Genomic DNA, 20,263 nt, shown 5'->3' with positions numbered 1-20,263 from the left:
CTCGCCTCCTCCCAGTTATCTCCTTATTGCCAGCTTACCTCCTGTCTTTCTTCACTTCCTCTCTGTTATTTCCCTCCTCCATGCTTTCTCAAGCCCCCTCTTTCACCCTCCCCTCCTTTGTTATTAGCATTGCTTGTTTAGTTCACCTTCCCAAAGACCCCTTCCTCCACATTCCCACCCTCCTTGGTTCTCTCCTTCCCTCTTCTCTCCCTCCTATAACTCACTCACTGTTATTTCACTGCCCGGTATTTCACTTATTCTATCTCACAGCTTTCTGTCATCATACAAGCCCTCTCCCTCAGTTTCACCTCCTCCAGTTATTTAAGTCCTTGTCTGTCATCCCCACCTCCTTGTTAGCTCACCCGGCCCACTCTCTGACCCCCCCCTCTTATCTCACCTCTCTCTGCATGGGTCCAGCCCTTCCTGATTTTCTCATCCCTCCTTTTCTCAGCCCTCCATGCTGCCCTTATGCCTCTTCTAATTTCTTCCTTTTGTGGTCTCACTTGTTATCTCAGCCCTTCTTTCATCTCACCTTTTCCCTCTCTGTTATATCACTTTCATCTCCTCTCTTGGCCAGGATTTCACCTTCTTTTTATCTCACTTCTTCCCTTTGACTTTGCTCCTTCCGAGGCATCTCCCCCCCCCCTCCATTTTCGGTGATTTCATCTGGTCCCTGTTATCTCAATTCCCCTGTTTCTCATCTCCTCAATTACTTCTCTCTTCCTATCTCACCTCTTTCCTCTTCATCACCCTTCCCCCTAGTTCATCTGCACTGTTATCTGATGCCTTTCTGTCCTCTCGCCCCTCCCATTTTCTCATCCCTCCCTGTTATTATTTTGCCTTGCTCTGTATACCGCCCCCATTTCACTTGGTCTTTTATTTTCCTTGCTATTTCATTTTTCCGTTCATCTCTCCCCATCTCCATTCCTCTCCTTTTATCTCACTTTCTTTCTACATCTCACTCTGCCTGTGAAACCACATCTTCCTCCTATCCCTCTTATCTCACCCTGTTACTTTCAGGACCCTTGGCTCTCCAGTTGTCTGCCATTTCACTCCTTCCCTGAGATCTTTCCCCTTTCTTATCTTACTCCTCCCTTTTTTCATCTAATAATCATCTCACACCTGTTATCTCAACCCCTTCCGATGATATCAGTCTCTCTTCTGTCAAGTCTTTTTGGTCCCCCTCTAGTTACTTCCTTCTTCCAACCTTAATTCTCCCTATCCCAAGTCTGTTATCTCCCTCTCCTCCTCCCTCCCTCCTTCATTCATATCTCCCCTTTCTGTTCTTTCATTCTTTCCAGTTATCCATATTATATAACCCCTTCCTAATTATGTTATCTCTCTGTGTTGTTGTTCAGTCTTATCCGACTCTTTGTGATCCCATTTGGGATCTTCTTGGCAAAGATGATGGAATGGTTTGTCATTTCCTTCTCCAGCTCATTTTACAGGTGAGGAAATTGAGTAAAATAGGGCTAAGTGACTTGCCCAGAGTCACACAGCTAGTCAGTATCTGAAGCTAGATTTGAACTCAGGTCCCCCTGACTCCAAGGCTGGAGTGCTATCCACTGTGCCATCTAGCTGCCCCTTCAGCTTGTTTTTCCTGTGTGGATGATAGTTAGACTGAACCTTTCAAAGTGATTGATCAGGCTGAAGGCGCTTCTGTGGTGTCCCAGCAATTAGTACAATGAATACCGTCTCATCCACAGAGGGGAGGCTCTGAAGGACCTCTCTCTTCAGCTAAACTTTGGACTGTGCATTCTCCAAGACGGCGGCAAACAATTGTTAAGAGATCGTCGGTGACTTCAAAGACGGAAGTTCCGTCAGAAGCCTGATTTCAAAGGGGCTTGGGAACAGCGGATGGTTCTTTCTAGGAGCCTGACAGCAAAAGGGAGGAGAGGTATGGCGTGGTATGTAGAGGGGATGGCAGAGTGAGGTGAAGACTTTTCAAAGGCGAAGGAGATTTAGGCATGCTCTAGGAATTTGCACAGAGGACATGAAAATGAGAGAGAGGGGAGACAGTGGGAGGGAATCATTGACGGAGAAAGGGTAGGAATGAGATGGGAGAGATGGAATTTAAGGGCAAAGATTAGCAGATAGTCCTTGGCAAGGAGGAAGGGCATGTCATTCTTTGAGATTGGTGTAAAGTAGGAGAATGGGTGAGTACCTAGAAAGGAATGAGGGCAACTCAGGGATCTTGAAGAAAGAGGAGGTTCAAGGACCATTGCTGAGGGGAATAAGATACAGACGAGAGAAGCAAAGAGTGGCCTTGACCAAGGGAAGTTCCACTTGAGATTAGGTAACGCGAGTTTGTAGAGTGACCAGGTAGTCTTTCTTGACTTCTTCTAACAGAGTGGAGAAGGCAGATGGTGAGCTAAAGACTTAAAAGGTGTTAACAGTATGAGACAAGAGAAGAAGGGAGTCACAATGGGAGGCTGCTGGGTAATTGAACTGAGCAACTGTAGGGTTGGCCAGAGAGAGAGGGAAGAAAAGGAGAACAGTGAAGTCAGAGAAAAAGGATGGCTTCAAAGAGTAGAGAGAGATAGAAGGGGGGGGAGAGAGATTAAGAGAAAGACAGAGGGAGAGACAGAGACATAGAGAGAAGGGGGGAGAGACAGACAGACAGACACAGAGAGAGGGAGGGACAGAAAGAGAGAGTGAAATATGGGGGGGGAAATAAGAGGGATAGAGGTGGAGGGACAGAGATAGACAAGGAAGGAGGAGACAGAGAGTCATAGAAAGAGAGGGAGATAAGCCATGATTCTAAGAAGGATATGTCAAGGTCTCTGCTCTAAAATTCAGTTCAGTAACAACAAAATGCATTTATGAGAACCCTGTTAAATATAGAAAGACAACTAGGTGGTGCAGTGGATAGAGCACTCAGAGCCTCCTCTTCCTGAGTTCAAATCTGGCCTCAGACACTTAGTAGTTGTGTGCAAATCACTTCACCCTGTTTGCCTCAGTTTCTTCATCTGAAAAATGAGCTGGAGAAGGAAATGGCAAACCACTTCAGTATCTTTGCCAAGAAAACCCCAAATGGGGTCATGAAGAGTCACACATGACTGAAATGACTGAACAAATATGAAGTATAGAGCACTCTGCTGAAAGAGAGGGGAGAAAGGTGATGGTTACATAAGATCCTCTCCCTTCCTTCACAGAATCTAATATGGAGAAGGGTTGTTGATACACTATAAGGGTGTTTCATGGTATAGTGGAAAGAGTGCTAGATTTGGAATCATAATTCCCAGATTGAGTTTTGGGCTCTGTGACTTACTTGCTGCATGTCTTTGGGCAAGTTACTTTATCTCTCAGACTCAGTTTCCTCATACATCAAATGAGGAGGTTGGCCTTGATGACTCCATTCTAGCTTTAAATCCATGCTCCTGTGACTCTTCCTTGCCTGAGCTTTCTCACCCTGCATGGCCAAACACAGTTCAGAGCTAGGCTGCTAGCCTGGTCTTCTGTTGCCGGACATAGTCTACACTCAAGCCCTTTCCAGCTTGGGAGGCCCTCTACTACAGTCTATGTGCCAGTAGTGTCAATGCTGTGATGAGGCATGGGAAAAAGAGGACTCGGTCAATCAACGAGCATTTATTATGTGCCTATCATGTATCAGGCACTGGACTAGGTGATGAGGACACAGAGCCAAAAATTAAACACCCTCTGCCTTTAAAGAGTTTACGTTCTATTAGAAGAAAGAAGTACTAGGTTGGGGAAAGCAGATGTTGAGATTTTGAGATTAGATCTCTAAGAGAAAATAGTGATATCTGGGGGAGGTGAGGCAGGAGATGGGTTGGAGGGGGAGGGGGAAGGAAACGGTTTGGATGTGTTAGTCGCAGGGGACTAACGTCATGCAAAAAGCAGACATCCTTATGGGTGACTGGAAATGCCTCCTCTCATTTACCTTTGGGTTTTTTTCTCTTGTCCCTTCTTTTCCTCAATGTTCTGTCAGCAGGATCCTGCAGCAGGAACCTTGATAAAGGTAAGACCCATCTATCTTCCAGAATCACTACTTGGGGTCTGGGACCAGAATACCCAAGAATTCAATGAACACTAGTCCCTGAAGGCAGGCAAGGCTGCACTCTGTGTGTCTCTGTGTGTGTGTGTGTGTGTGTGTGTGTGTGTGTGTGTGTGTGTGTTGCAAGTAAGAGAAAATAATGGAATCTGAGAAGAGAGTGGGAGTCTGAGGTCAGAGATGGAAGAAGTAGTGAAGGAAGCAAGGTATCAGGGCAGGAAAAGTAGGTATAGGGGATAGAAGCCAAGAACCTGGGGTCCAAGGAAGGGAACCAGGACATGGGCACACAGAGAATCATAAATTTTCCAGAAAATCTTGTCCATTGACAGAAAGGTTAGCCATAATGATCACAACAGTTATAAAAACAACTTTTACTGATATCTTTTGCCTTTACATCTCCTTTGTTTCTCAATATACCCTCTTCCCTCACCATTCCTTATAATGATGAATTTTAAAAGATTAAAAAAAAGCAGTTCAACAAAACTAGTCAACACATCAACTGATTAGGATATTATATGTGCTGTTCCACATCCATAATCCCTCACCTCTCCAAAGAAGGCAGGGAGGTGGCTTCTCATGTCTTTTCTTTGGGGTCAAGTTCAGTCAGCATCACTTCAGAATACATGGTTTTTATTTTATTTTATTTTATTTTATTTTATTTTATTTTTATTCTTGTTGCTATTCTTCTTTCCGTGTGGGTTGTTGTACTATTTGTGTAGGTTTGGGGAACCCAAGTCTGGCCTGTGATGGTCAACCTCTCCTTTTCCTCTTCTAAGTCCAGAAGCCATATGCTCCTTACCATGTGAATGCATTGTTTCTTATATAGTTATGCTTTCATGGATCTGTGACCTCTTTCATATGTATTCTCCCTCCCGTGACACAAATTTCCACCTATAATTCACATTTCTAGAGCACAGCCCAATTTGCAAAACTCTTTTCCTCCCCAAATTTATGAAATAGGTGATGCAAGTATCATTAATCCCATTTATAAAGGAGGAAATTGAGAATACTTTTCCTCCTGAAACTTATGAAATAGGTGGTGCAAGTTTTATTTTTTTCTATTTTATTTATTTTGTTAAATATTTCTCAATCACACGAAAACATTGTAACATCCATTTTTTGAAAATTTTGAGTTCCAAATTCTCTCCCTCTCTTCTGCCCCTCCCACACCCACTGGGAAGGCAAACAATATAATACCAATTACACATGTGAAGTTATACAAAACAGATTTTCCTATTAGCCATGTTGGTATGAGTATTATTAATCTCATTCATAGCAGAGGAAATTGAGGGTCAGAAAGGTAAATGAGAGTGGAGATCTGAACCCAAGTCTTCTGATTCTTCAATCCAGTTCTTTCTCCATACTCATTTTTGGGGGCAAGGACATGTGTTAGATTTGGAGGGGTTCCCTAAAATCACTCCCCAGAAATGGTCAACCCAGCCCTTGATAGTTTGTGTGGACTACATCCACAGTCGATGAGTCAATCCAACCTTGTGGTCAGGCCAAACTCAGGGCTTTGGCTCATTGGTGTCCCTAATTCCTTCTCTCCTGTTGTTTCTTTCTACACAGTATGCGGGAAACCAACAGTTTCAGGGAAAGCTATGGGGGGCCACTTTGCTTCTGAGGGGAAGTGGCCGTGGCAAGTCAGCCTGTGGTATAGAAGATTATTCATTTGTGGAGGGTCCCTTATTGACTACAAGTGGGTACTCACAGCAGCCCGCTGCTTCCAAAAGTGAGTGACTATTGTGTGTGTGTGGGGGGGGCAGATGGGCCCTGGGAGATGGGAGGAAAGCTTGGGGTGGGAAAGAGTGTCATGGCCTTGTTGGGGCAGAGTGCCTTGGCTTTCCTGGAAAACTCATGAGAGGTTTGTCCATTGCCTTGGCTCAGGTCATTGCCAGCTGGTGAGTGGCCTAGTGGGGTCAGGCAGCTGTAGGGGTGTATAAATGAGACTCAAATATCCTAGTGTGTGACCGATTTACAAGGATAAACAAAAAACTGACATACTGAACAGCATCCTCCTTCCCTGCTCCGTTCTCCCCAACCCCATCCTTGCTCTGGGAACAGCGATCACCTAATTACTACCACGTCATAGAAAACTGCCCTATGCCTCCACTCACAGCCCCCTGTGAGTCAGACCCAAACTCCTTTCCCTGGCCACTCTTCCCTACATGGGTTGTGTCCTCTTGTTAGAATATAAGCTCCTTGAGGCAGAGAGCACAATCTTTTGGTCTTTATATTCCCAGCATCTAACAATGCCTGGCACATTGTAGGCACTTAATAAAAAAACTGTTCATTCAATCATTCACTGAAGTCTCCCTCAGACCCTTTATTGTGGTGTAAAGATAAGCCTAGCTCTCAAAGGCTTCACCAGGACATCCGAAGCACTGATTGACCCAGGGAGAAGGAGAGGTTTCGGGGAAGGGCCTGGAGTCTTGCTGTGTGTCTGCCCTCCAGGGAAGTGTGAAGTTTGGACAGAGATTGCCCAAAGGGCTTGCCTACCAAGGCCAGCAGGAGATGAGAGAGTGAGCTCAAAGGGGATGCTACTCCTGCAATAAAGGAGATCCCCTCAGCCCTCCAGTGGCTTGTTCTACTTTTAGCCAGCATTTGTATTTTTAACCATTAGCATGAGTTCCTTGACATTAACTCTAAACATGCTTCTTTCTGACTTCGACTCATTGCCCCTGCCTCTGCCCTATGAATCCATTTCCAGGAAGTCACATCTTCCACTTGTTAAACTTTCCCAATTCCTCTAAGCTGTCCTTATATGACACAGCCTTAGTTTTCTTTACTCTTGGGTTTCTTGCCCCTCTCTGGACACTTTTCCAGTTTCCCGGTGTCCTTCCTAAACATTGGTCTGACCTATCTGTCTGAAAGTATATTGCCAAGGTAAGTGAACTTATCCGCAGCATTCAAAATTTCTTTATTTGACGTTACCAATGGTTCCACGTATGGATCGTGCAGTGCTGGTTGGTAGAGAACCTCTGTTTTCTTGGTGTTAATTGTCAGGTCCAAATTAACACAAGCAGCAGAGAATAGATCCATACTTTGTTGCATCTCAGCTGCAGAGGCTGCATTGAATGCATAATCATCTGTGAACAAAAAGTCTCACACCAAGTATGTAAGGTGGACATACAAGTTATGGGACATGAAGAAAATGAGAAACTGGGAAGTTATGATGTTTGAGAGGCCATCAAAAGCAAAGTTGAAGACTTTTAGTAGAAAGTCAGGAGTTGAGTGGAAAAGGAAGACAGTGAACCAGGTATTAAACTCCTTGAGAAAGAGAGAATGACTTGGGGGGCATTAGATAACAGTGACCATGATCTGCATAAGTGAAAAATTTTAATAGAGTGAACTTTAAAGCATGAGCAGTTGCTGATTGTCGGTGGTGAAGGGATATTCTGGAAATAACTTTATTTACTTTTAATTAATTTATTTTATTTTTTGGTTAGGCAATGGAGTTAAGTGACTTGCCCAGGGTCATACAGCTAGTAAGTGTTATGTGTCTGAGACCGGATTTGAACTCAGGTCCTCCTGAATCCAGGGCCGGTGCTCTATCCACTGTGCCACCTAGCTGCCCTCTGGAAATAACTTTAGAGAGACCCATTTCAGTTGAGTGATGAGGTCAGAAACCAGATTGCAAAGGACTGGAGAGAGAGAGGAAAGAAAGTATAGATAATTTTTCTATGAGTCTGACTGAGAAAGGAAGGGATATAAGATGAGAAACTGAGAGACTAAGCGTAGGCAAAGAGGAAATAAAGTGATCACTTTTTTCAGATGCTATGATGATTTACTTAGAAAACCCTAAAGAGCCAACAAAAATTAATCAAAGCAAGAAATTGAATAAAGTTGCAGGATATAAAAGAAATCCAAATAAATCATCAGCATTCCTGTCTGTCATCAGCAAAACACGGCAGGGAAGTCTAGAAAAAGAAATTTCATTCAAAATAACTATAGAAGCTATAAAATGCTTCAGCATATATCTAGGAGCATGCGTTCAGAAGCTGTATGAATCTAATTACAAAATACTCTTTGCAGAATTAAAGACAGACCTAAATAACTGAAGAAACATTAATTGCTCACGCATAGTTAAAGCCAATATAATAAAAATGACAAGACTACCTAAATTATTTTACTTATTCAGTGCTGTGTCAATCAAACACCCAAAATATTTTATAGAGCTAGAAACAATAATAGTGACATTCATATAGAGGAACAAATGGTCAAGAATATCAAGGGCAATAATGAAAAAAGTGGGAAGGAAGGGGGTCTAAGAGTACCAATTTCAAACTGTACTACAGAGCAGTAATCATTAAAATAATTTGATACTAATTTTTAAAAAAGGAAGAAAGATTGATCAGTGGAACAGATTAGGTACATAACATAGAGAAGCAAATAGGCACAGTAGCTTTGTATTTGATAAACCCAATATTCTAATTACTGAGGGAAAAATTCACTGTTTGGCAAAAACTGCCAGGAAAACTGGTCAAGAGGTGGGTAGGCTCAGACCAACACCTCATACCATATACCAAATGTATTCATGGTCTAATTGTAAAAGGTTACATCAGAAACAAATTAGAGAGCAAAACCAAGAGGACTTTGTACACAATAACAGCCACATTATGCAGTGACTAAGAATGTTAAACTGAACCCTTCTCAGTATTACAAGGATCTAAGACATCTCCAGAGGCCTCGGTATGGAAAATGCTGTCCACATCCAAAGAAAGAACTATGGAAATCGCATTGCTACAGCTTATTTTTACCTTCTGTTGAGTTTTGTTTCCTCTTTGTGATGGTTCCTCGTATTGGTTTTAATTTTTATTTACAACTTCACTAATGTGGAAATATGTTTCATGGGTATGTAAATGTAAAGCCTGTATCAGATTGTGTGCCATCTTGGGGAGGGTGGGGGGGGGGAAGAAGGGGGAGAAAAATTTTCAACTCAAAAGCATATGGAAGTGATTGTCAATAAATCAAAATAAATTAATAAAATTTAAAAAAGAAACAAATTAGAGGAGCAAGGAAAAAATATCTTTCTGATTTATGGATGGGGAAGAGCTCACGATCAAATAGCAATGAAGAGGATCCCATAAGATAAAATGAACAACATCGAATATATAAAATTTAAAAGTTTTTATGCAAGCAAATCTCATGTAGTTAAAATGAGAAAAGAAACAAGTAAATGGAAACTTTTCTTTTTTTGCAACAAATTTCTCTGGTGAAGGTCTCATATTCCAGATATATAAGGAACCGATTTGAATTTACAAGACTGAATCACTCCCCAGTAGATAAATGATTGAAGAATATGAACTGACAGTTTTTTAAAAAGAAGAAATCCAACAGCCATTTGAAAAAATGTTCTAAATCATTAACAGGAAAACACAAATTAAGGCAACTTTGAGGTTTTACCTTAAAGTCTTTAAATTGGCAAAGATGACAAAAGAGGAAGATAACAAATGCTGGAAGGCCCATGGGGGGATTGGCACACAAGGACGCTGTTGTAGGAGCTGAGAATTGTTGCAGCTGTTTGGAAAAGCAATTCAGATCTATACCCCCAAAGTAACTAACCTGAGCCAACCCTTTGACCCAGCTAGATCCATACTAGACCTGCGCCTCAAAGAACTCAAAGGGGGAAAGAATCTAAATGTATAGATATTTTAAACAATTCTTTTCATAGCAGCTCCAAACTGGAAATTTATGGATTATCCCATGGGGAATAGCTAAACAAATTATTGTATATGAATGTAATGGAATATTATCATGCCATAAGAAATGATGAAACAGACATTTTCAGAGGAAACTGAGAAGATCCCTATGAATGGAGGCAGAGCAAAGAGAGCAGAATCAAGAAAACAATTTATATAGTTACGACAACATTGTAGAGGAAAACAACTTTGAAATGCTGCCCACAAGTTATCAAGACTTAAGATGGAACGTAACACCTTCTCCAAGAGAGGCAATGAACTTAAAATGTGGGGATATATTTTGGGGCATAGCCAAGATGGGAATTTGTTTTGTTGGACTATACCTGCTTATGATGAGGTTTGTTTGATTGCGGTTTTTTAGTGGATGGAGTAGGAGGGGTGGCAATGGGAGAGACAGAGTATCAATGCATAAAAAATAAATAAATGCACCACCCCCAACTCCTGCAACCCAGCTGAACACAGCGTAATTATAAAGACCAAGCCTGGTTCTGAAGAAAAGGTGAAAAAATGGATCTTGTCTGAAGTTTCCTTCTTTGCTGAGATGGGGAATTATTAATGTGGAACACCACATATACTGCCTAACTTGTCTGATGTGTTGATTGTTTGCTAATTTGCCTTTATTATTTTGTGTTTTCTGGGATAACTCTCTAGGCAGGGGAGGAGAGAAGGGATATATAAAGAAATTAAAGAGGTATAAAAACCCAAGTTATCAACTTTTAAAAAATAGAAATCCCATGTATTGGTATGAGAGTCTTTGAAATTTAGACCAATGAGCTTTACTTTAATTTATGGCAAAATTCTAGAAATATCATTATTAAAGGATTTGTTTGTGAGCATTTTGAGGTGAAGGCTACAATCACTAAGAGCTTGCCTAAATCCATCAAGAATAAATCATACCACTCTAACCTAGAGTCAGCTAGGTGGTGCAGTGCATAGAGTGCTGGGCCTGGGGTTAGGAAGACCTGAGTTCAAATCCTGCCTTAGACACTTACTAGCTGTGTGATCCTGGGCATATCACTTAACCTCGGTTTCCTCAACTGTTAGAAGGGGATGACAACAGCACCTACCTTTTAGGGTTGCTGTGAGCACCAAATGAGAGAATGTTCGTAATGAACTCAGCATAGTGTCTAGCACGTGGAAGGCACTCTGTAAATGCTTATTCTCCTATTAATCTCATTTCCTTTTTTGACCAAGGTGACTAGACAGGTAGATGAGGAAAATGCCAAAGACATGAGCAAAGTGGAGAAATGTGGGCTGAGTGACAATACAGTTAGATGCCTCAGAACCCGAAAGGTCAGACCTGAAGAGCAGCTATTAGTTGATTCATGTCTACCTGGAAGATTGCCTCCTGTGGGATGCCCTCATGAAATTGGCCTTTGTCCTGTGATAGTTAGCATGTTTGTAAATCAATCATTTGATTAAAGATGCACATGGCCTATTTATCAACTTTGCAAAACTCAGAGGGATAACTTATACCTTAGACAAGATAATCAGAATCCAAAAAGATTTTAGTAGACTAGAATTATGGGCTAAATCTCATGAAATGAAATTGGTCTGGGAGAGGAAGAGATACTGGGTATAACTATGATGATATAAAACCCCTCAGAAAATATCAATACATTTTGTTGTTGTTGGGTTTTGTTTTGTTTTGTTTTGCTTTTTGGTGAGGCAGTTGGGGTTAAGTGACTTGCCCAAAGTCACACAGCTAGTAAATGTTATGTGTCTGAGGCTGGATTTGACTCCAGGGCTGGTGCTCTATCCACTGTACCACCTAACTGCCCCTCGATACATTTTTAAGAGATAAATTGAATAAAGATAAATGTATGGTTTTATATTTAAGAGAAATCAGATTAAAAAATACAAGGTAGTGGTATGTGGCTAAATAATAATTCATGTGTCAAACATCTGAAGGTGTTAGTGAGCCACAAGCCCAATATTAATTAATCAACTGTATGGCATATGTTAACAATTTTTTAAAAAAAGGTTTTCATTAAAAGGGCCTTAATGTCCAGAACAAGGACCTCTCTGCACTCTGTTCAGATCTCATCTGCAATACTGGGTCCAGTTCTGCATACTCTATAGCTACCCTGGAATGTTCAGAGAAAAGTCATCATGATACTAAAGGACCTGGACACTGTGTCCTATGAAGATCCATTGTTTTAGTGAGGACATAATTGCTGCCCTCAAGTGTCTTAAGTGTTTTTATATAAAAGAATGATTAGGGGCAGCTAGGTGGCACAGTGGATAGAGCACAAGCCCTGGATTCAGGAGGATATGAGTTCAAATCCAGACTCAGACACATAACACTTACTAGCTGTGTGACCCTGGGCAAGTCACTTAACCCCATTGCCTAGCCAAAAGAAAAAAAAAAAGAATGATTAGACTTTTTCTGCTTGGCTGTAGTAGGCAGAACAAAGAGAGATGGCTGAAAGTCTCAGAGAGGCATATTTTGATTTTTCAATTAATTAATTAATTAATTAATTATTTTTCAGTGAGGCAATTGAAAGTTAAGTGGTTTGTCCAGAGTCACACAGCTAATGAGTGTTATGTGTCTGAGTCTGGATTTGAACTCAGGTCCTCCTGACTTCAGGGCTGGTGCTTGAGAGAGGCATGTTTTGTCTAACATAAGGAAGAACTTCCAACTGGAACCAGACCAAAGTGGAGTAGACTTGGTGCAGTTGGAAGAGGGAAGAGAGAGCAGGTTTATGGAGTTTCCCATCATGGAAGATCTTGAGCTAGAAGCTGGGTGATGATCACTTCTAGAGATAGAACTGAGATTTTGGTAGGATTGGACCAGAAAATGTCTGAAGTACTTTTCACCTATGAAATTCTATGACTCACATGATGATTCACTTCAAAAGGCTTGGACATATTCAATAGTAATGTGAGGTCTTTCTTTTCCCTGCAGGTCCACTGATCCAAATGTGTATACAATCTTTCTGGGCAACAACAAATTGCAGAAGGGAAACGGTCACTCTTTCCAGGTCTCAGTGAGGAAGATTTTTCAGACGCCCAAATTTTACCAAGAATCACCCATTTGGAAGTGACATTGTGCTGTTGGAACTGAAATCTTCAGTTGCCTTCTCCCCATACATCCTCCCTATTTGCCTGCCAGCTCCTGAGTTATATTATGAAAAGAAATCTTGCTGGATAACAGGCTGGGGTACTCTCACAGAAACAGGTGAGGTAAAATAATGTCAGTCAACAAGCATTTATTAAGCACCTAGTGTATGCCAATTACTGGACTAAGAGCTGAGTAAAAAGTTGAGAAATGGATTGAGTAGTTTGAGGAAGAGAAAAGAGGTCACTGGATCGTCAAATATGTTAGGGGTGGGGTAGGTACAGGCAAGGGCAGGAAAAAGGTTAAAGAGTAAGACCATTGGAAAGGTAGGAAAGTAGGAAGGTCTTTAAAAGCCAGATAAAAGGTATTCTATTTGATCCTGGAGATCTCAGGTCTTTGGAGGGAGAGTAGAGTAATGGAAATAATGATGGTATCAAAGCTTAGATGGATCCTCAGATGGCATCTGAACCAAGCTGGGAAAGAATGTTTTTATAAATGTAATCACTATGTCATTAAGTTCACATGTGTAAATTTTGTTTTGCCCTCTGCTTTTAAATCTATACGCGTTTCTGTGAATTATGTATTTTTTGGGGGGGGGCAACATATTGTTGAGTATTCTATTCGGTAATCTTTTTTTTTTATTTATGAGAGACTTCAATCCTTTTACATGAAAGTTTATAGTTGCTAACTTTGGATTATCATCTACCATGCTTTATTATATTATTTTATTTTGTAAGAAAGGAATGTAATCTGATATTAATGAAAGAGGAGTCTACTGTCTTGCCGTAACATGTATCCAAGACAAGACAAGAACCTTTCAAAACTTGTCAAACCTGATGACTACTAACCATTGCTATCCCTGTCATGTTAGGCTACATGAAACTGCCAAAAAGAATCTAGAAAGATCAGTAAGTATCGTAAAGTCTTCTATAGGAAAATGAAGACTATAGGATTATATGGGGTCTCCAATAATGTGGAGCAAGGGATTTGGAAGTGAGAGGAAAATTTGAGAAGTGAACCATTGGTTACAAAGATGGTATATGAGAATGAGATCTGGATTTCTGTACCATGGCTTAAAATACAGGAAGGACAGGTCCTTGGCCAGGCCCTTGGAGCGTACATGACAAAACCTAGTAAAAATGCATTTTCCTGCAATGTTGGAAAACTAATAAAAAGACCTTACATTAAAAAAGAAGTAGAAGGAAGAAAAAAAAGCCTACATATTTTTAGAGGGGAAGTGCTTCCCCTTTGCCTGAAATGGAAGTGTTGTTTTCTGGGACTTTATATCCTTCCCATGCTGCTCCCTGCATTGGTTTTCCCTCCTTCTCCTCCTTCTTCCTCTGTAACAACGATAATCAATTTATTTCTCTCTTTTCTTCAATTTACTTCCTCTTTTTTCCCTTTCTTAACTCAAGCCAGTCTGTGCAATTTTCTCGTTAATTAAAAAAAAGTGCTCTTAATTTATTATCCCATTATGGTCATTACGTTAAAATAGTTGTTGGTCAAACCAACATTTGTTGTTATCTGTAGAAACCAGTGCGGTATGAGTACCTCTATTTTCAAATTATCTTTTTCAAGAGTCTTGAAGTAAGGAAGAATATATTCCAGTAAACTGCTCTCCCCACCTCCCCTTACCTCCTCTTTAACCTTAAGTATTGTCCTGTGTCTAGGAAATTGTCCAGCTGTTAAAGCCAGCCTAATCTAAGTGACCATTCGGTAACCCTTAAGTTCATGCCCTAGCCTCACTGTCTCTGCTTTACGACAGGATGTCTCAATTTAGACATTGTGGAAAAGTCTGGACTTAACAGATACCCTGACCCCTCTTGAATATAATTTTCTTCCCCCTGTTCACTGATGTATATAACACATTTTAATCCTTTAAAGGATAGGAGCCATTTCCTGAAGAAGCAGCGATCCCCTAGCCTGTTTGTTTGTTTTTAAAATTAAATCTTCGAGCAAATTTTGCCTGCTAAAACAATGAAAGTGATTTTTGTTCTATGACTCACACTATGGTGAGTACATTGCATAGGTACTGTAATCTTGTTACTATCATATTATCTTTCTTTTAGAATTTATATTATTAACGGCTAGCTAGTCACAGTTATTGAGCTTGATTTTATTCCTCATGGATGTGCTGGTTTGTTGATGTTTCATATATTTGTGTTTCTACTTCAGGTATTACTGCTGGCTCTTAACTTACCAAAGTTTTGCCTTAAAACATATGATCAGTTTTGCTGGGTGGCTGATTTTGGAATTAAATTAAATTTCTCTTGATTTGTATTATATCACATTCTAGTTGTTTCTATTATTCCTTGGCTTGGGCAAAAATCCTGAGCAGTTAGAACTGACATGCTTTTACATGTGACACATTTCTTCTTGGCTTTCTAAAAAAAAAAATCATCTTGTCATTGTAGCCTTAGACTTTGTTGTGAATGTGCCTATGTGTGCAGATCCCTTATTGATGTTCTGTGAGTTCTATCAGTTTGTAATCTGTTACTTGATTTCAATATTTCTGGGAATTTTTTTTTTGCACAACTTCCTGAAGTACGGTGATGAGACTTATTCTTTCTTTGCATTTTTCTTGGAGCCAAATAGACTATTTCTCCAAGCACTGTCTTCCATATCTGTCATTTTATTTTAAAAAGAGCCTTACAGTATTTTCAAATGGCGGTAGTTTTGGACCTTTTTTTTTCTGCTCATTACTTTGTTCCCCAATCAATGAATTCTATTTTTCAGTGAATCCATAATTTTCTGCATATTCTTTTTGGATACTCTGAAGTGGTTGCATTCTCTTGTGACCTTGTTTTGTTCTTTGTTCATTTCATTTATTTATTTCATTTCCTGTTTTTATTATCTACATTGATGTCCCTCATGAAAGGTCCGACTTAATTTCTGGTGCTCCCGATGGTCATTCATGTTATGTTCCTTCTGGACTCTTTGCTTTAGTTCTTTTTTTTCCCCAATTATTAATTCATTATGTCAGATTTTTCTTTTGTTTACTTGTCTTTGATTGTTTCTTTCCTTTTTCTGGGAAACATTTCTTTGGTGGGGGGGCAAGTTGAGGGAAGTCTTTATGGAAGCTTGCTTCTTCTTCTTTTAATAAGGAAAGGGGACATTTTCATTACTTTTTGGTGGGAATACAGGGGAGCTGGGCTCTCTTAAAACTTTTCGCTCTGTTGTCTTCCTAAAACACCCCTGATGAGTGGTCATGAAACCTCCACTTCATGAGAAACTTACTAACTCCATTCCACTTTTGGGTGGTTCTAAGGAAAGCCTTCTTTAGATTGGACTAAAATAGGACTTTTTGTAACTAACTTCCTCCTCATATCACAGCACCCCCACCCAACTGCTTCTAGTTCTCCCCTTTGGGGCCGAGTCTAATCTTCTTTCGCACAATAGCTTTTCAGATTGTTATAGAGAGTGATCGTGCCCTCATAAATCTTCTCTTCTCTAGACTAAGCAACCCCGATGCCTTTAGGTAAGTTTCACGTCCCATGATTTCGGTTCCACCTCCCATCTAGTCTTTCTTTTGTGGAGAAAGACTCTTACCACCATCTTCCCCCAAATGTGGCATGGACAGATGTGCTCCAGTTAGGGCAGAGCACAGTGGGACAATCACTCTCCTTGTTCTCAGATACTCTCTTTTTCCTGTTCATACAGCCTAAGTCTATCAGCTTTCCCCCGGCCTTCATTAAAACAACCAACTCATTAAAACTGAAAAAAAGACCGTAGAGAACATGATATCAGTCATTTCTTTGACCCATATTAAGTTTTCCATCTATGAAAGCTCCCAGGTCTTTTGCACATGAAACTTCTGTCCAACCATGTCTTTCATACAACTAAGTAGTAATTAAATAGTAATTAAGTCCCAATGGGGCAGTTAGGTGACACTTAGAGACAGAGTACTGGGCCTGGAGTCAGGAAGACTCATCTTTGTGAGTTCAGTTCCGGCCTCAGATACTTTCTAGCTGTGTGACCTTGGGCAAGTCACTTAACCCGGTTTGCCTCAGTTTTCTCATCTGTAAAATGCCATTCCAGTATCTTTGCCAAGATAAACAAAAATTCTTTAAGAAGGGTCCTCAATAATTTTTTAGAGTATAAAGAGAGACCCCAAGATTTGAAAATCACTGGTCCATTCGCTTACATACATGATTCAGGAGAGAAATTAGGGAGACAAAACTAAAGTTAGGGAAAAAGGTCATTGTCTCTTTTACCTACCTGGCCAAATTCCCAGCCTTTTATGTGCAGGCACAGCCCGCTGAAGCCTCAAGGTGCTTGGGCCTCCTAACTTTAAGCCCTATCTGGTCAAAGTGTTCACCATTTAACGTTTGTGACAAAGCCCACTCTGGGGTTCCAGAGCTCTGTCAGTGATGGGCTAGGCCAAGGGTTGAGAAATCCTTTTAATAAAAAGATTTGTTCTATAAAATTTGAATTCAGTCAAAGGCCACACTTAAGGACCTAGAAGGCCACAGGTTTCCCACCCCTGGGTGAGGCCATTTCCCTCTGGTGGTCCACAGTTTCCTCCTCCATAACTAGGGTTGTGCCTAGTGATCTCTGAGCTCCCTTCCACTCTGAAAACTCCATGTCTAGGGGCAGCTAGGTGGCGCAGTGGATAGAGCACCGGCCCCAAGTCAGGAGGACCTGAGCTCAAATCCGACCTCAGATCAAACACTTGATACTAGCTGTGTGACCCTGGGCAAGTCACTTAACCCCAATTGCCTAAAAACAAAACAAAAAAAACCTCCATGTCTATGTTTAGATATGGACAGGTGGCATTAACCTGGGGAAGCTTCCTGGAGGAAGTGTGTAGAGGTGATAGCTTTTTAAAGCACTAAAGTTATTCGGTAGAAAGGAGGGAGGGAATTCTGAGAGGTAAGCATGGTCTATGCAATATCTCAGAGATAGAACCAGACCAAGAAACACAAGTCTACATCATCGTCATCATCATATTTATATGGAATTTACTATATGTCAGGCACTGTGCTAAGTGCTTTTAGATGATCTCATTTGGTCCTCACAACAACTTTGGGAGGCTATTGTTATCTGTATTTTATGTATGAGGAAGCTGAGGCAGGCAGACGTAAAGTGGTTTGTCCAGGGTCACATAGCTAGTATGTGTCCAAGGTCAAATTTGAACTCAGGTCTTTCTGACTCCAGGATCAGTGCCTTATCCATTACGCTACCTAGCTGCCTAACCGGCTTCTATTCTTACCTGAAACAGGGGCTTGTGCTGGGCCACTGTGAGAGATATCACTGCTGGGTGACATGGTAAAGCAGCATGGCTGCCTGTGACCTTGAAGGCCCATACTGGAGAGGGTAGTTTCCTTGTCTAGGCAGATACAGACAAGTCCTGGGCCCAAGAGCTCTGACTTTGAAATCTTCTTGTTGACAGAAGAACATCCAGCAGAAACCTATCTTCAAGAGGCTAAAATCCCTCTTATTGACAATCACACATGCAGTTTATTTTATGGCATTCCAATAATGGACAGCGTAATATATGATATCAAGGAGGACATGCTGTGTGCTGGGGATGTCATTAATCAAAGGGCAATTTGTGTGGTGAGTGATCATCTGTATTCTTCCTGGGTCCCTGGTCTTGGTGCAAAATCCAGAGCCCTGTCTGGTCAAAGTATTCACCATTTTGGTCGAATCCGTGATTCCTCGTCTGCCCTACTCCCCAGTTCTTAGCCATCCCTGGACCCTTCTGTCACCTGCAAATTGGCCTGTTTCTGAGCTATAATCTCAAAATCACAGGGTTTTAGAACTAGAAGGCTCTTGAGAGATCTCTTAGCTCTAATTCTCACTTTACATATGAGGCTGCTTTTCCAAGGTCACATGGGTAGTAAGCACCGGGACTTTTGCTGGATTCAAGGCTACAGATTCCTGTGGTCGATGCTCCCATTACTTCATTCACCATCTTAGAACAGCTTGAACCAAACTATGAAGGAGGCACAGATTCGTGCCTAGGAAATATGGAGAGGAGCAAAGAAAGAGAAAGGAGACATAAACCTGGCGAAGAATGCCTGGCACTCCCTGAGGGCGGGGCCTGTGGCTTATCCAGGCTTCAAACTCCTTTATTGCCTTATTTGTACATAGTAGATGCTGAATGAATGAATGAAAGAGTCTCTTGGGTAGAAGTCTATGTCAGTAGGTTCAACATCTTGTTAGGCAGTCATGGTCAAGTCTAGAAGAGACTTTATGTTGCAGTGGGCAGAATGCTGGACAGGACACTGACCACCCCCAGCTCAGCCTCAGTTTCCTCATCTATAAAGTAAGGGGCTTAGAATGCATGATCTCTAAGATTCTTTACAGCTCTTACTTTCTGTGGTCTAAAGAGTCTTCCTTTGTGACATTTTAGGATCCTGTGGTCAGTGATTCTCCTTGTCTGGGGATGAGCAAGACTGGACCAAACACTTCCCCTCTCCCAATTCCTGCTACCTCCCATTCTTACCAATAATTTCTCTCTCTTCCTCAGGAAGATTGTGGAAGTCCACTTGTCTGTGAATTTTCAGAGACCTGGATACAGGTGGGAATTGCAAGCTGGGGCACGCCGTGTGCAATACCTGTTTCCCCAAGCGTTTTCTCTAGAGTATCCTATTATCTGGACTGGATTGAGAAGACCAAGAAAATGCCACACAGATTATCACCCACAAAACCTTCAAACGTGAGGAAAGTTGTCGAGGTATCAGAGACTTCCCAACCAACAAGTTATGCATCAGCCTCCCAGATCTCTGTTCAGCCTCTGCTGCTCTGCCAGCGTCTCCTGATGGCACTGTGGCTCTGGGATGCTAGAAACAGTCTTTGGGTGGTTTGAAAAAAAAAAAAGCACTGAGACTTTGATAAGCCCATTAAACTGTTGCAATGAGAAAACTTATGGAGTTCTGTAATTACCTTCGGCGACAATAGTTGGCATCTCACGCCCAAGAACACAGCAATGACTTCCATTCCTATAGCCCAGTAAGGTTTGGAAAAAGTTTTCCTCACAACACTGAGGTGGGTGGTGCAGATTTCCCCATTTTGCAGGTGAGGACATTGAGGCTTATTAGAATTAAATGACTTGCCCATGTTCATACAGCCAATAATAGAATTTGCAATTGGTAACCAGGTCTTCTACTTCTAGGCCATGAATCCTTTCCATTTTGTCTTTGTCACCAGAACCTAGCACACACAGTATATGCTTAATGCATACAGTAGGTGCTTAATAAATGCTTGTGGCTATATCTACGTGTATATGTATATGGTATATATCTATTCACTTATCTGCATAATGTTGTTTCTTCCTAGTAGAATGTCACACATCCTTTGAGGAAAGGGATTGCTTTGTCTGTGTTTCCTCAGTGCTTAGCACAGTGCTAGGCAAACAGCAGGCATTCAATAAGTGCTTGTTGAAATGAACACTACCTCTCCAATGACATGAAACCACTGAAAAAAAAGTTAAAAAAAATTAAACTTGGGCCAAAAATGAGTTGTTTTCTCCACTTGTTTCCA

The sequence above is a fragment of the Phascolarctos cinereus genome, unplaced genomic scaffold, assembly GCF_003287225.1.
Source record: "Phascolarctos cinereus isolate Bilbo 61053 unplaced genomic scaffold, phaCin_HiC Scaffold_4;HRSCAF=312, whole genome shotgun sequence".
In the NCBI taxonomy this organism is placed as follows: domain Eukaryota; kingdom Metazoa; phylum Chordata; class Mammalia; order Diprotodontia; family Phascolarctidae; genus Phascolarctos; species Phascolarctos cinereus.
The sequence above is the reverse complement of the archived record's forward strand: the minus strand, read 5'-3'. Positions refer to the sequence as shown.